Source organism: Bactrocera neohumeralis, chromosome 3, assembly GCF_024586455.1.
Source record: "Bactrocera neohumeralis isolate Rockhampton chromosome 3, APGP_CSIRO_Bneo_wtdbg2-racon-allhic-juicebox.fasta_v2, whole genome shotgun sequence".
Lineage (NCBI taxonomy): Eukaryota > Metazoa > Arthropoda > Insecta > Diptera > Tephritidae > Bactrocera > Bactrocera neohumeralis.
The window spans coordinates 58,032,761-58,048,900 of NC_065920.1; the positions used below are offsets into that span (position 1 = coordinate 58,032,761).

Consider the following 16,140-nt stretch of genomic DNA (forward strand, 5'->3'; position numbering starts at 1 on the left):
AATATCGATTTCATTGTCGTACGCCAACAGTTTAACACTCTTGTAAAATATTGCATATTCTCTATTCAGCTCTACAGCTCGAATCGAGTCGCCTTGTCTGAAACCTCGTTTGGTATCGAACGGCTTGGAGAGGTCGTTCCCGATCCTGACGGTGCTTTTGGTATTTTTCAACGTCAGTTTACACAGCCGTATAGTTTTGCGGGAATAGCAGATTCAGACAAAGCGAAATAAAGGTACTTATGTAGCTCCTTTATGTGCTGTCAACAGCAGCTTTAAAATTGACGAATATGCGGTGTGTGTCGATTCTCTTTTCATGGGTATTTTCCAAGTTTTGGCGCATGGTGAATATCTGGTTAGTTGTTGATTTGACAATTCTAAAGCCAAACTGATAAGGCCCAATCAGTTTGTTGACAGTGGGCTTTAATCTTTTACACAATACACTTTTCCGAAAACGTAAGGATTTTGAAATGCCATATCACAGTTCCCTTATACCGAGTTGCTATGACTGCAAGCCGAGTAGAAAATCATTAACTGTCTGTTATGATTGTAGCTTCTCGACTTCGAACCTCCCTTGTGTTTGTTAAAGTGATTTTTTTCCTGCTCACAGGCGGGTGCGTATCTTCGCTGCAACAAAATATTGGTTCAAGTCTAACTTAGCCGATAGATTTATGTATTAGCTTGGCGATTTCCTACGAAACCGCCTCTTTATATTTAACATCTTTGTATTTTTGTCCCTTTTGTCAAAGAGCCAAAGGTTGATGTGCAGCAATTCTATAATTTTTTTCACAATTCTAAAATTAGTGCAAAAGGATATGAAAAATACGTATGTACATATGTACATGCATCTATTTGTATAAACACTTGCCTGTTTTTCAGAAAAATTACAATTTTGTTTTTTGCAGCCAACATTTTTCAATGCTCAGCGTTGTCACCGCTCTTATTCAAATTCTATGGACATGAGCAATTTTTTACAATAATTTGCCGTTGCCGCTTTAATTTAGGGACGGCAGTTACGTGTAGTATAGGTAGGGAAATGTGGCTTACACAAAACTTATTGGCATTATGAATGCTTTATGTTAATACATACATATGTTATGTGTTACTTAAAGACAATATAATGAATGCTTTTAGGGCTTAATATACATACATACATAGTATTGATTTTTATAGTAAAATAAATGAGCACGTACAAAAGTACTTGTTTGAACAAAGAATAAAAAATATTCACAAAATTTAAAATAAAGGAGTTCCAACTGGGTGTATTTAGTTTCGTGCTGACCTACATACACAGTCGCACTTACTCTCATGTCGACCACTCGAATGAGTACACCAGTATTCTTTAACATTCATGCACACCTACCAGTAAAATCAACAAGCGCATACGTTCAACATCGTTTAGCACAGCAAGCAATGCAAGATATTTCAAATCAACCACTAAAACTTTCGTTCGACTATTCTTTTAATATCTTGCTGCTGTGTAATTCTCATCTACTTTTAACAAGTTGTAGTACAAGAAACTGCTTGTGAGCGAAGAAAAGCATACTTACCTGGCGTAGAGGTTACCGTGATCATGAAGGCGGTTCCTCCGGAGCGAGGCTTGGCCATTGCACTACGGCTGAGTTGACCTTCGCGATTATTCCTAATGCGAATAACTCGTGCGTGTAATTTTTGGTAGCCGGGAATGGCGTTCGCGCCGTCCCGACATTTTGTAATAAATATCGGGTGATTTTTTAAGAGCTTGATAACTTTTTTTTTAAAAAAAACGCATAAAATTTGCAAAATCTCATCGGTTCTTTATTTGAAACGTTAGATTGGTTCATGACATTTACTTTTTGAAGATAATTTCATTTAAATGTTGACCGCGGCTGCGTCTTAGGTGGCTGCGTCTTAGGTGGCCAGCAAGTATTCCAGCTTTGGAAGACAACATTTCCGAAGAAATTCGGGCTATTCCGGCCGAAATGCTCGAAAAAGTTGCCCAAAATTGGACTTTCCGAATGGACCACCTAAGACGCAGCCGCGGTCAACATTTAAATGAAATTATCTTCAAAAAGTAAATGTCATGAACCAATCTAACGTTTCAAATAAAGAACCGATGAGATTTTGCAAATTTTATGCGTTTTTTTTTTAAAAAAGTTATCAAGCTCTTAAAAAATCACCCGATATAATGGATTGGAATTTAGGTAGATTCGGGAAGTTTAGTGATAATGGGCGGAATTGTGACAATTAAGCAACACTTTTACTTGTGGCTGTGATAGTAGTATTAAACCAGTGAAGCAGAAGACAATAAAAGTAAAACAAAACTGAACAGAAAATGCTCTCTTTTTCATTAACGTACAAAGTAAGTAAATGATAGTCGAAAAAGGCTTTTCGTATGTCTAATTTATACTTCAACTTATTTTTTTTATATTTATTGGATGCCGAAGGCCCCAGGTCCTCGAACGTGCAACGGCGCCTATCATCATATAATCTAGTTTTTTTTTGTTTTTAATTAAAAATTTAATTTGTCATTCAGTTAGCAGTATATACTACATTGGAGTCTAGAAACTAAGAGTTTCCAAATTTAAATTAAATTTAAATTTTTGTTTCAACGCCAAAAAGGAAACATTTAATCTTTATTAATACTTTTTATGTGCTCACACTGAAAACCGGACACCTACTTACATATGTATGTATGTACTTATGTATGTATGTATTTACATTGTAATATGCTTATTAATACCATAAACAGTAATTTAAAACGGGTATTTTTTCCGTTAGCGTCATTGACAGCTTATAGACGGCGTATTATGCTTTCCACCAGAGTTTTACAATATTTTAGATCGGTTCTTTCTCATTCTTCGAGTACACATTTTTTTAAGTTTTGTAGATTTTGCGGATGTCGCTGGGCCACTCTCATTTTATAATTTTCTCTGTTTGGCTTCCACCATACGAAAAGCAATCCATCCGAACCAAACATATTAATTTTTGATTCACCCGTGAATAATAATTTAAAAAAAATTAATATGCATCTCTATGCATAACAAAAAGTATTACTTTTTTGTTGTTGTTGGTGAATTCAGTTGAAAATTTACATATGTATGTTTTTTTTTTATACACAGGAGACTATGGATTAATATAAAACCCAAAACGCACTACTTTTAGTTTTATATCCATTGGAAATGCAGTACGATGTGTTGAGTGTGAGCCACTGTATTATAAAATTTTCCTAAAATGCTACAAACTTTTCAGTCAATCAACAATATTGCTAACAATATTAACTTTCCATTCTTTTATGCTATCGCTTACTCACTACACTGTGCCAGCTGCGAGCACTGAACAATTGTTGTTTCGGGCATTCCGCTATGCGTTGGCAATGCTCAGCAAACAAAAACAACGCGTTAAGTACACACATTCATACATACGTACTGTGTATTTGTTGGGTAGGTTTGATAGCACAACTAGCAGGCAGTTGACGTCTTTCGTTGAATATCATTTTGTGCTGTACTTCACAACCGCTTCATGTGCACGTGTATACTAATAGCAAATGTATGCGTACATTAAGTTACTCTGGCTTCTCTTCAGTTGTCGAATAAATCTTTCGCCTTTTACTAAAGATTTCCGTGGAGAGGAGCACTCTAATGAGTCTAAAATAAATTTTTGAAGGGTTCGTACTCTATGGTTGCGAACCGATTATGAATACATTCAAGTCTGTAGAACTTAATATGTGTGCTTAGTTTGTTGTATTTTTTATATACTCTTTCTTACGCATGAGTATAACCTGAAACTAATCGAGATACATAGATAATAGAGGGTTATTTGTATAGTGAACCAATAATACCTAGTTCTATTAAATTATGACACATTTATTTGTTTTAAAATGAATAAATTTTGTAGTTTTTTTTCTATCCATGTCAAAGGACGTATATTTAACCTTAAATTTATCATATCAAAATATTTTTTTTTACACAAAAACGAATTTATGCTAAAGTTTAAAATGGGCATAATTTAAGTATATCAAAAAAGTTTACGTACAACACTAATTGATTGATTATTGATATAAATCAAAAGTAATTACAATTACTACTAATTTTGTTGCTGTAATTGTCCCTAGATATCGATGTATGCTCCCCACTCAATTTCTATTATTATTTCCGAATATTTTGACCCACTAAGTCCATGATCTTTATATCCCCCCCCCATATATTAATATCAGGATTTTCGAACATCCGGCTGACTTTACTTTATGTGATTAGTTTTTTAATAAGTGTCGTGTTAATATCTAGTGATCTCGGCGACATTTGGTTTCAAAAAAACGGCGCCACTTCCTACACATCGCATCAATCAATGGATTTATTGAGAGAACACTTCGGTGAGCAGGCAATTTCATAGTCTATGCGGACAATCCCGCTTCGATGCAGGACTTGAAGCCAAACATCACGCGTGACATTCGCCAGTTTTCAGTCGAACCAGTCACGAATGGACCTTCATAAGCAGTATGCTTCGTGTTGAAATGTGAATTACCCTTAAACTTTCAATATTTCGGCACTTGTTTTTCATTCCTCCTTCAGGATTTCCATATAATATTTCCTGTCCATAATGCCGGCTATAAATTCCAGCGCACCGTTGCCTGCACCGGACATACAACTCCACACAATTAATTCCTCCATGTTTCGCAGCACCAGCAAGGTTTCCTTATTGTAGTTTAGTGTTGGGCTTTCTCCAGACCATCAGATTTAAATATCTTGAACTTACTCTCTCCTCAGATGAGTACAGCGTCGCAAAAGTTCCTTGGCTTACTTAAGTACTCATTCGAATAAACTTAACGCTTCCTTTGGTTCGCTTTCGAAATGAGATGTTTGCGTCTAGATACGCGGGAATTGTAATTAGTACTTTCCGAACCATTATTGGATAAATATATTTTCCTCTATTATTGCGGATTTTTCAGCCTTCTTCGTGGACGAAATTTAAAAAAATCGATGCTAGAAGAGTACAATGACCTCTACTGACCGTACAATGACCTATGATTGAAAAAGAAAGCCAACATTACGGTTGTAGTTTTAAGACTCGGTTTTATCGATATCAACTCAATAAGTTAAAAAAAGTTTACGTTGAAGTGTGGTCGAATTTCCATTTTTTTCGATATTATCGTTTTTAACTGGGGTTGACTAGTTGTAGTTTTTAGGGAAAATATTAATCGAAAATGAATAAATACCCTTTATATGTATGTATATGTATGTAATTAATAACAAATACATAAATATTGTAAACGAATAAAAAACATATTTTTGGTTGTTTTATTTTTGAACTTTTTGCAGTTTTTATTAATTTTTTTGGTTTGTTTTCATGAGATTTTTAATGTTTTTATTTATTTTATATTCTTTTTGTAGTTTTTTTTTATCATTTTTCATTTTCTTTGCACATTTTATTTATATATTACAATTTTTTTTGAAGTTCACAACATTTAAGCTTATGAAAATAGTTGCTTGTACGTATACATATTTATTGAATTAATTATTATATAATTTGAATTATTGTTTTTTATGCTTTAAATAAGGACGCAGGTGAATATAGTTAAGAGCAGCAGGGTTGTAATTTAAATATTTTAATTATATAATTATTTTTTAAATATAATTATTACAATTTATAATTATTCTCTTTAATTAAATTATTTTCTTTAATTGCAAAAAATCTATTGTGCTAAAATTTCAACATTTTCACGAACCAACAGTAAAAAAAAATTATTCGTTTCACTGCGGTCGCTATCTGCTCAAATCTACCAATTAGTTGTTGTTTTAATTAAAAATATATTCGGAACTATTGCTTTTATTGAATTGTATTTTTATCGAAAAAATGTGGGTTCATATTTGTGAATTTGAGTTAAATTTTATTATTATTTTATTGCACAACAAATTTTTTTGAAACTTGGTTTGTTTCGATTGAAATATTTTTCAGAATTTCTAATCATCACCTAATATCATGCCCAATACTTTCGAAATAAACTTCTTTTGAATCAATTTTTATGGTATGTCAGCCAAGGCAAAGGCCAATATTCATTAAAAGTAAAATATTTTTCAGATCTTTTCTGAAACTTTTCAAAAAAAAACTTTCGAAAAAAATATTTTAATTAATTTTTATGATATGTCAGCCAAAGAACAAGCAATGCTCATTAAAAGAAATTTTTTTTTATTTAAATTTCCAAATATTTCGAAAGTTTAAATTTTTTTTTAATTTGTCAGCAAAAAGAAAAATATTCATCAAAAGTACAATATTTACCAAAATTTCAAATCACAAAACTTTCGAAATATATTTTTTTTAATTACAAAAGCAATATGCATTAGAAGTAAAATATTTCTCAGAATTTCAAAAACTAGACTAGGACAAAACTTTCGAAAAAAAATTTAATTTATAAATTATAATTAATTAATTTTAAATTTAAATTGAATAAAAATTAATTTTTATAAAAATGGTTCAATGTCGATTCAAAGACGTAAATTTTTCTTTAATATGAATTAGCAGTGTTTGACTGCGCTGACAAAAATACTTTATATATGTATGTATTTCCAAAATAATAATAATGTACATAAATGTATATGTACATACATACATATGTATTTACCATATATAATTTTTATGAAAAAATCACTTCATATTTATGTACATATTTTTTCAAAACGCAAAAGCATCGGCTTGATAAATTAAAAACTAATAACATATTTATTTTCGCTGATTACATTGCTGCGCCAATAAGGAATGTTCAATTAGTTAAAAAAAATTTCATCATTTTTATTATTAAAAAAAATTGTTTGTTATAATTTTATTTTTAAATTTATTGTATGCACAAATTTGTTTTTTTTTTATTATTTGAATTATTAATAGATTTCAACGCCTTTGGATTTATTTTGTTATTTTAAACACATTTTTTTATTAAAGTTACATAATTATTATTTATTATTATTAATATTGTTGTAATAAATATTTTCAATTTTTTGTGCTGATGTAACTTTTTATTATTTAAATTATTATATTATGTTTTTGGTAAATCCAAAACAAGTTTTAAAATTAATAATTTAATTTTATAATTTCTATTTTTACATGGAGTGGTAAATTTCTACATACAAAATGTAACTACAAAAACAACTTGTGTAGATACATAAGTTAAAAGTAAACTTTATTAAAAAAATATTACAAAAAAATATAAAAATAATAATTATTTTAAAAAAAAATATAAAAAAAGAAATAATTTATAAAAAATATTAAATGAACTTAATGAAAAATTAGAAAAAAAGTTGTAATTATGGTACGAATTGGCAAAATGATTTGTTTAAAGTTGTTAGTTTTAATTAAAAAACAAAAACATAAAAATAAAAAAAAATTTAATTGGAAATTTAAAAAAAAATATTTTTATTGTATATAATTGTAGGAATTTGCGAATTGATTTATTAAGAGCTGTTATATTAAATAAAAAATTAAAACACTAAAAAAAAACTATTAAAAAATTCACTTTTTTATATAAAAAATATATTTGTGTAATTTTTATTGTTACACTAATTTGCAAGACTTAAGACTTGTTATATTTAATTAAAACTAAAAATTATTGAAAATTATATAAAAAAAATTAATAAAATTTTTTAAACAAAACTTTTTACATTTTATTGAAATACATACGAATTTGCAAATTGATTCAATAGAAGTTGTTGTATTAAATAGAAACAAAACAAAAAGCAATAAAAAATATTTAAATAAATTTGAATAGAAAACTTTAGTTTATTCATTTTTATTCTTATACAAAATTTCAAAATTTTTTATTAATAGTTGTTACATTTAATAAAAAAAATAAAAATAAAATAAAATAAAAAATATTGGAAATTAAATTAAATTAAAAAAATATTAATTATTTTTTGCAAATATTTTTATAAGAGCTAAAATTTTTGTTAAAAATAATACTAATAAAAAATTTTATTGAAAATTAAAAAAAAACAACATAAACAAATATTAAAAGAAATTTTAATTGAAAATTTTAGTGTTTTCATTATTATAGAAATTTACAAATAGATTTATCAATAGTTGTTACAATATAAAAAAAGAAATAAAAAAAATTAAAACCAAAAATAAAAAAAAATATAAATAAATTTTTTTAATGTAAGTATTTGCAAATATTTTGATGAAGGGAAAAAATATTGAAAATTAAAAAGAAATATTTTACTTTTTACCGTTTCTGTTTTGCTACGAATTTGCAAATTGCTTTAATAAGAGAATATAGTTAATTACAATTTTTTTATTGTGTTTAATGTTAAATATTTGGAATTTTAAAAAGTTGCATTAAATTTTTTTTTTTAAATTTGACAAAATATTTAAGATTTTGAAAGAAAACTACATTTTATGTCATAATGAAATGTAATTTTCTTCAAAATTTACATTTTTGTAAAAAATTAATTTTTTTATTGTTTTAAATTTAATAAATATCAAATTAATAAATTTTATTTTTTTATTGTTTTAAATTTAATAAATATCAATGCAATAAATAGCTGCGAAAAAAATATTTGTTTTTAACTTGCAATAATTTTTATAAAAATAGAATAAGTTTTATCAGAAAAAACGTAAATTAAAAAATTACGTAAGGAATATCACATTTTACTGAGAAAAAGGACGTTTATCAGAAAAAAAAAAATTAAATATTTGTTTTTCTGCTTTCCTTTTTTAAAATGAATTATTTGCACTGTTTCCTTTTAATAATAGCTATAAATGTATATATTCATACTTGTTTAGGGATTTTTATGTTTAGTTATGTTTTTGCTGCACAGTTGTATATTTTTATTTTCACATTTTTTGTTTCATGAAATTCAGTTATTGTTTTTTTATGTTTAAACAGATTCTAAATATATTGAAATTTACAAAACAAAAAAAAACAACTTTTTTGTTGGGAATATGTTATACATTTTACGTGATTTTTTGTTATATCACTACATATTTTCATTTTTTATTTAAATATATTTTTAATTTTTTATATGTATGTATTATATATACTTCATTTTTTTTATAATACTAACTTTTTCATTCATAACTGATTTTTTATTATATACATATGTATGTACATATGTATTTTATAATATTATTTATTTGTAGATATATATATTAACACATTATATTTAGAACAGAGTTTTTATTTTTAGTATATATTATTTGAAAAACTATGTATTTTCTTTTGCATACAACATTTTAGTTCACTTTTTATTTTATTTTTAATATATTTTTTAAATAATACTTTTCATTTTTTTCTTTGTTAAAGTTTCATTTCTTTGCTATTTCATAAAATTGCAACACTATTTTTCACAATGTATGTTTGTATGTATGTATATACTTTTTATATTTTCATAAGCTCTTTGTGTTGTTTAAAATATATTTAGGTACTTGGTTTTAACACTTTCAATGCTGTTATTATTTATTGACAAATTGTAACTTCCTTCCCCTTTCTAATGTACATATGTATTAATGTATGTATGTATATGCTTATATGCATACAAATCAATCGAACGTACGCACATTAAAATTTTTACAAGACGTTGATGAGAGATTGTCGATAAGTGTGGACGTTTATGCTGTTATTCATTATATGCATATGTACTTATGTACATACATACATATGTATGTATGTATGTACACTACTATATGCATGTTTATAAAATATTTGGCGCCAGTGGCTTTGCTTTTAAGTTTTATAGTAGTTTTTTATTGTTGGAGCAAAAAATAATAATAAACAATTAATAAAATATAAAATAAAATGAAAAAATAAAAAATATAAAAAAAAATATAAAAATAACTTAAAAAAAATTAGACAAAATTAAAAACAGAAAGAAAAAAATTAAAAAAAATTGTTTAATTAAGTAATAAATAGATAAAATTAAATTTAAACAATTAAAAAATTCTAAAATAAATACAAAATTATAAAAAAATGAAATAAACAATTAATAAAAAATTTGATTCTGTATTATAAATATGTATGAAAATTAACTAATATTGCTACAAAAAATATAATTTAAACACATTAAAAAAATACAATATAATTAGATTGAAAAAAATAAAAACAAATCTACAAAATACAAAAAAAAATTATTCAAAAATTAAGTAATATTACCTCTAAATATAATAAAAATTATAAAAATAAACTTAAATTTAAATGCACACAAATGCACGTGTATATAAAAAATAGAACAAAACAACAGAAAAATAGAAACGAAAAAACTTGCTTCTTCTTAAAAGCATGTTTAAAAATTGAGTAAATTAATTTTACAATTAAAAATAACAAATAAAAAATTAAGAAAAAAATTAAATAAATAAAATTAATTTTAAATTATTTAAATAAAAATAATAATTGAAAAAATTAAAAAAATAAATAAATAAGAATTAAAAAAAATGATAATTCAAAAAAATTATTTAAAAACATAATAAAAGAAATAATAACAAATAAAATTAAAACAAAAAATGAAATACAAAATATTTTAAAAAATTTAAGAATATAAAAAATAAATTATAAAACAGAAAACTCAAAAACCAATCAACTTAACCTACTTTTGAATATAACAATATGTGAAATTTATTCATTAATAAGCCCTCTCGGACTTCCAAAAATTGCCTTGGCGGACGGTATTTCACGTCCTCCACGGCGGGGTATTGGTTAAAGTTTTCAACTAGCAATAATCGCACCTCGGTAGAACCTCATTGGTTACGATATCGCCTCTGCGCAAAGCTAACTTAAAAACGCCAACAAAAAACTACTTCATTGCACATATTTATTAACCATATGAGAATTGCAAGTCAGTACGTTGTGCGTGACACAACCATGCCTTGCATGGAATAAAAAGTAGATAAGCAAAGCGACAGGCAAGCGGTGAGCAGGTAGCGTAAGTTAGGTGGTTGGTTATTTGGTGACTGCTTTGGTTTATTTCTGGCACTTGGCAACAAACAAGCAACAACAATTTAAAGAGAGAATACCATATATAAAATACCTGTGTGTGTGAATGTGTGTAAGAATTTTTCGCATTTTGTTTGCTACAGCTGATTAATAAAACGTTTACGTGGTGTTCATTCAAGTGCTTCATTTGCAAATATAATTTGCACGTTTGAGGTTAAAAAGTGGATAAAGTTGGAAACATGCACAAGCATGAATGTATGTTTGCAGTTATTTAATAGCGACAGAGTACTTATAAGCAATTCACTATAATGTGTATGTGTTGATATATGTATGTATGTTTAAATTAAAATATTAATGTGTCAATATGTACATTTTTATATTCTAAACAAGTTCCTTTATTTTATAATTAAAAAAAATAATAATAATTAGAAAGTTTGAAAAAGTAGAATGAAAAAAAAAATAATAATACATATGTCCCAGGTTTCGAACCGGCGACCCAACGAGCATACATAGTACCGTGTGGTCTTGACAGACGACAGCGCTAATTTGCACTAACTTGCGCATTTCATCCATGTTATTTGAGCTATAGCATTGCAAGACTTAAGTAGAATTTACATACATACATATGTATGTACATAAGTACGTCATATCACATCTCCGCTTTGTGTATATGGCGATCATCTCTCAAGTTTTTGAAAATTCGAAAAAATTACGTACAAACTGTGTCAAAATTTCCGGGGCAATTTTTAAAATGATAAATTTTGTTTTATTCATTTTAGGCTAGTAGTAAAAAAATAATCCTTAAAATACCAATATGAGCAAAACCTTACATCAGTATAAAAATATTGCGAAAATAACGGTATACTTGTGTTATTCTAGAGGAAGGGTTAAGAATGCCTTGCAATATATTAAATAATATAAAATCTTTCAAAATTTGCCCCGTAAACAACCGAGAAAGACAACACCTAACGACGATAGACAAATAGTATGGATGAACAAGGTGGATCCCTTTGTGACGTCAAGGAAAAAAACAGTCCGCCGTAGATTACAGGTAAACTCCGTAAATAGGCGAATTTCATGACGCAAACCGAACGTATAAAAAAGAACATCATAGCCTTCATTTGGGAGAGAGCATCAGCAAAAGGATTCAAAGTTCTGGGATCTAGTGGTATGGAGTGGTTAATCCAAGTTTAATGTCTTTGGGAATGATGGTAGACTCTATGTCAGGCGATCACCACTACAATAATCAAGCCCACAATATAAAAAAAACTGTGAAACATGGTGGATTACAGTCATGGTTTGGGGATGCTTCACTTCAGGACAGGTAGGACCACTTGTACAAGTTGAGGGCAAAATTACTGGCAGCATGTAGCAGAACATTTAAATGGAAATTACGCCGATGATTTAACACTAGCTTGGATTTTTTAGCTGGATAACGACCCAAAGCACTGCTCCAGGGTGGATAAGGACTGGCGGGAAGAAAACCGTCGTAGAAGGTTACATTGTGGCAAATACTAAAGGATGAGTAGGACCAATGTAGCCATTTGTACGTGCAATGAGCAAACGGTGCAGGGAAGTGATTTTGCAAAAGGGGTTCCCAACAAAGTACTAGACTAAATTTGTATATCATTACCGACATAAAATCACGAAACGAAAATCATTATACATACATATGTATGTATGTGGTACATGGTAGTTGGGGTCGTACCGACCCAATTTTATCTATTTTGTCATACATACTATTAAGATGTCACATACTAATGAAATGTTCCCTGGGTTTCATTAATTACACCGGTCAACAAAAAAAAATATTTTTTTGGGGGTTTCTGTTCTCATGCTTGAATTCTGATTCTAGACATTGAAAAACACTTAAATATTAATCTTTAGTTCTTTAAGTTTGCTTTGGGCTGATCTACATCGATAAGTATATTTGGGGTTTAATACGAGAGAGCTCATATGAGCATAAAACAAATAGAAAAAATATTCACTTTTAGAGAGTAATTTCTTGTTATTTTAAATTTATGTATGTATATATTATTGTTTATCACACATCTTGAATAAAAACGACTCTTGTATCTAAAAAAAAGTTTTCTAATTATAATCTATAGTGAATTTGTAGACAAAATATAAAAAATCATCGAAAAATTGCTCTAATTTCTACGAAAGCAAACTTTAACCGGAAAAAAAAATTTTTCCTTATTTTTGTCATAGGAGAAACTAAAATTTAACATGTAGATGTCAGACACAAAAATCATGTTGACCGGTGTTATTATTGGAACTTTTATAAACATATTCGGTCCGATTTGGATTGGTCATAAGGTGGCCTACTTCAAGCGCATTATTCGACAAAATTTTATCCCGATACATTCATTGGTGCTTGATTTCCATACCGGAAAGTGGAAATCTCAGTTGGAATTTAAAAATGGGTTATATGGCAAGTAGGCGGGATTATAGTCGAAAATTCCTTATCGCGCACGTCAGATACCATTTTATTGGGTTTTCTAGATGAATTCATATACATTATTATAATATGTACATATGTATGTAGGTAGTTAAAGATCTCACCAACACACAATTGGCAACAAAATATCACATACCACATTTATAGGGGTTTCATATAGTTTCATAAGCTATGATTATAACGAACCGAAAACATGGCGTTAAGAATTATTATTTCGTAAACTAATTTTTGTATGTAACCCAACAAATTTCTTCTAAAGAAGTGTAAAAATGTATTATTTTATGATGCGTTAAGGAAGAAGAGACGTTTGCAAAATTTCAAAACGAGACATTAAAAACTGAGGGACTAACTAGTTCGTATAAGTATATACAGACAGACAAACAGACGGACATAGTTTAATCGACTCAGCTCAACATACCGATCACTTATAGGGTTTCTGACGCTTCCTTCTGGGTGTTACAAACTTCGTGAAAACTTAATATACCCGTTCAGGGTATAATTAATTATTTATATTAACTATCGTAAACTACATATTACTAACAATAGACTGTCGTCGTATTTCGATATTTTGCAGCTCAGTTTACATTTCTATAAGAAAACCAAATTACCACTAATACCACACCAAATCAATATACATATATGGTTTAAGTAATTGCGGTAAATTAGAAGCAGTTTTTTTGTAACACAGGGACAATCAATTCAAAAATTTATATTAGCGAGTGCCTTCAAAAACGTCTTTTGCCATTTATTCGCGCATGAGGGTAAATGTTCTGGCCTGATTAAACCTTCTGAAACAGCTTTGGTATGAAAGCAATGATGTCAATATTGTTCCAAGAAAAGCGTAATCCATATTGCCTTTGAGAGATATTGGGCTTAATGAAATCATCTCCGGAAGAGTAAAGATGCAAAAAATTTACAATATTGTAGAAATAAGTGCCGTATTATCGATGAAAACACTGACAAAACATAATGAAGGGCTTTAAGAAATTTTTACAGAAAATAAAAATTTGTTAAATGTAATTTATAATTTGTATATTACTTATAATAAGAAATCTAGACTTTGAAAAAATTCTTTGCTTTTCTTGTTATTAATGTATCCTTACATATTACTAACAATAACTGGAATCGTCGTATTTCGATATTTTGCAGGTCAGTTTACATTTCTATAAGAAAACCAAATTACCACTAATACCACACCAAATCAATATACATAAGTATGTATGTATAAGTAGCAAGAATGATACGAGATTTCTATAATTCTTGTATAAGTAGTATGTACATACATATGCTTTCATATATTTCTTTTACACTCTTGAATTTATTAATTTAAAATTTGTTTAGACCACTCAGAAGTCGTTTTATCCGTTAAAACCGAGCGATCATCGAAGAAACATCATCTCAAATATGTCATATGACAAAATTAGTGATGAAGTTCATAAACCTCACGCTGTCGGATAAAACGATATACCTCCTCATCGTGGGTGCTAATACTTTCGATTTGCAAAGAAAGTAAATGAAGACTGACTACAGAAATGATCCTGTGAAGTATAGTCTTAACCTCAACACACCAAACGCTAAATTCTTAACATGAACTGGTGATAAAGTGGTTGAGAACTAAGGCAAGTGTTCTGAAAGCAAGAAAATATACGAAACGTTTATAAACGAAAGAGGTTCTATATGAATAAATCAAACAACAACAAAACCTATGAGAAAATCAACCACAAAGCGAACTACACACAAGCATTTTACTAACGCTTCATTAAATTTAGTGGTGGCTGACGCACAACAGCCGAGCGGAACAAAGGCGTGTGTATGGCTGTATGTTTGGACGTGTGAATTTGCCTACAGTGCTATGGTGAGGTATGGCACCCAGGTAGAAAGGTAGAAAAATATAAGTATGTACATATTCCAATTGTTTCATAAAAAACGCTATTTGTTTCACAAGAATTAAAGAGATTTTGTAGTTTAACCCATTGCTTTTCCACAGCTGTATACATACATATGTATGTATAACTTCTGGTCATGACCTAATTCTAAAGGGCGCATTCTTGCTTGAAAAAAAAGTTTTGTGAATTAAGTAAAAAAAAAACTATTCAACAAGAGAATTTGAATTGTTTTCAATACTGCCAAAGCTTTACCAAAGTTCCGACTACTATAGCATAAACCCAAGCATACTATAACATAAGCCCCATAGACAATCATATGGGTTTTCTAGATGAGGAAATTAGTATGTACTTATAAGGTATCGCTGAAGTTTACTCACAGTTTTTCAAGAGAAGTGGATGCAAACAAGTTCTAAATTTTTTCGAAGCAATTATTTAATATAGTGCCTAGTGTTTAAATATAAAAACGAATACTATGCTGAAATATTAAAAGGTCTTTACATAAATATATGTAGATTTATTTAAATACCATATTTTCCCAGATTTTGTTATTACGTCCTGAACAAGGTACATAACGTGAGTCACGAAGTTTGTAAGTTGTAAGGAAACGTCGTAAACTCTATAACTAATTGGCTTAAAGAGCTGAGTCGATTTAGCCAACCGTCTGTCTGTCCTTTTTGGCATACATTCTCTTCTCCCTAAGAAACTACGTATGTATTTGTCGGATCTATGACAAATCAAAATTAATTTCTTGTACGAAAAACTTTTTTATTTGACAGATATCTTCTCCAAATTAGATTATTTTCGAAGTCCACACTACAATCTCCGAACATATTGTTCAAATCGGCCACCTACAGAACATAGCCATACAAATTGATTTATTAAATTCAATATAAAGATTCTTTATG

At 28.4% G+C, this 16,140-nt stretch overlaps 1 long non-coding RNA gene and 4 other non-coding genes across 5 annotated transcripts; 2 read left to right on the top strand and 3 right to left on the bottom strand.

Annotated features, from left to right (window-relative positions):
- Positions 1-1,539: 1,539 nt before the first annotated feature.
- Positions 1,540-1,703, top strand: LOC126754289 (U1 spliceosomal RNA). Its single transcript, XR_007666280.1, has one exon. It is a non-coding gene; the product is annotated as a U1 spliceosomal RNA (small nuclear RNA).
- Positions 1,704-3,541: 1,838 nt separating this feature from the next.
- LOC126754304 (U5 spliceosomal RNA) lies at positions 3,542-3,654 on the top strand. Its single transcript, XR_007666284.1, has one exon. It is a non-coding gene; the product is annotated as a U5 spliceosomal RNA (small nuclear RNA).
- A 6,930-nt stretch (positions 3,655-10,584) lies between these two features.
- LOC126754303 (U4 spliceosomal RNA) lies at positions 10,585-10,725 on the bottom strand. The gene has a single exon (XR_007666283.1). It is a non-coding gene; the product is annotated as a U4 spliceosomal RNA (small nuclear RNA).
- Positions 10,726-13,866: 3,141 nt separating this feature from the next.
- Positions 13,867-14,885, bottom strand: LOC126753221 (uncharacterized). The gene is made up of 2 exons (XR_007666104.1): positions 14,533-14,885; positions 13,867-13,959 (listed from the first exon to the last, which is right to left on the bottom strand). It is a non-coding gene; the product is annotated as an uncharacterized LOC126753221 (long non-coding RNA).
- Positions 14,691-14,904, bottom strand: LOC126754308 (small nucleolar RNA U3). Its single transcript, XR_007666288.1, has one exon. It is a non-coding gene; the product is annotated as a small nucleolar RNA U3 (small nucleolar RNA).
- Between the last annotated feature and the right edge of the window lie 1,236 nt (positions 14,905-16,140).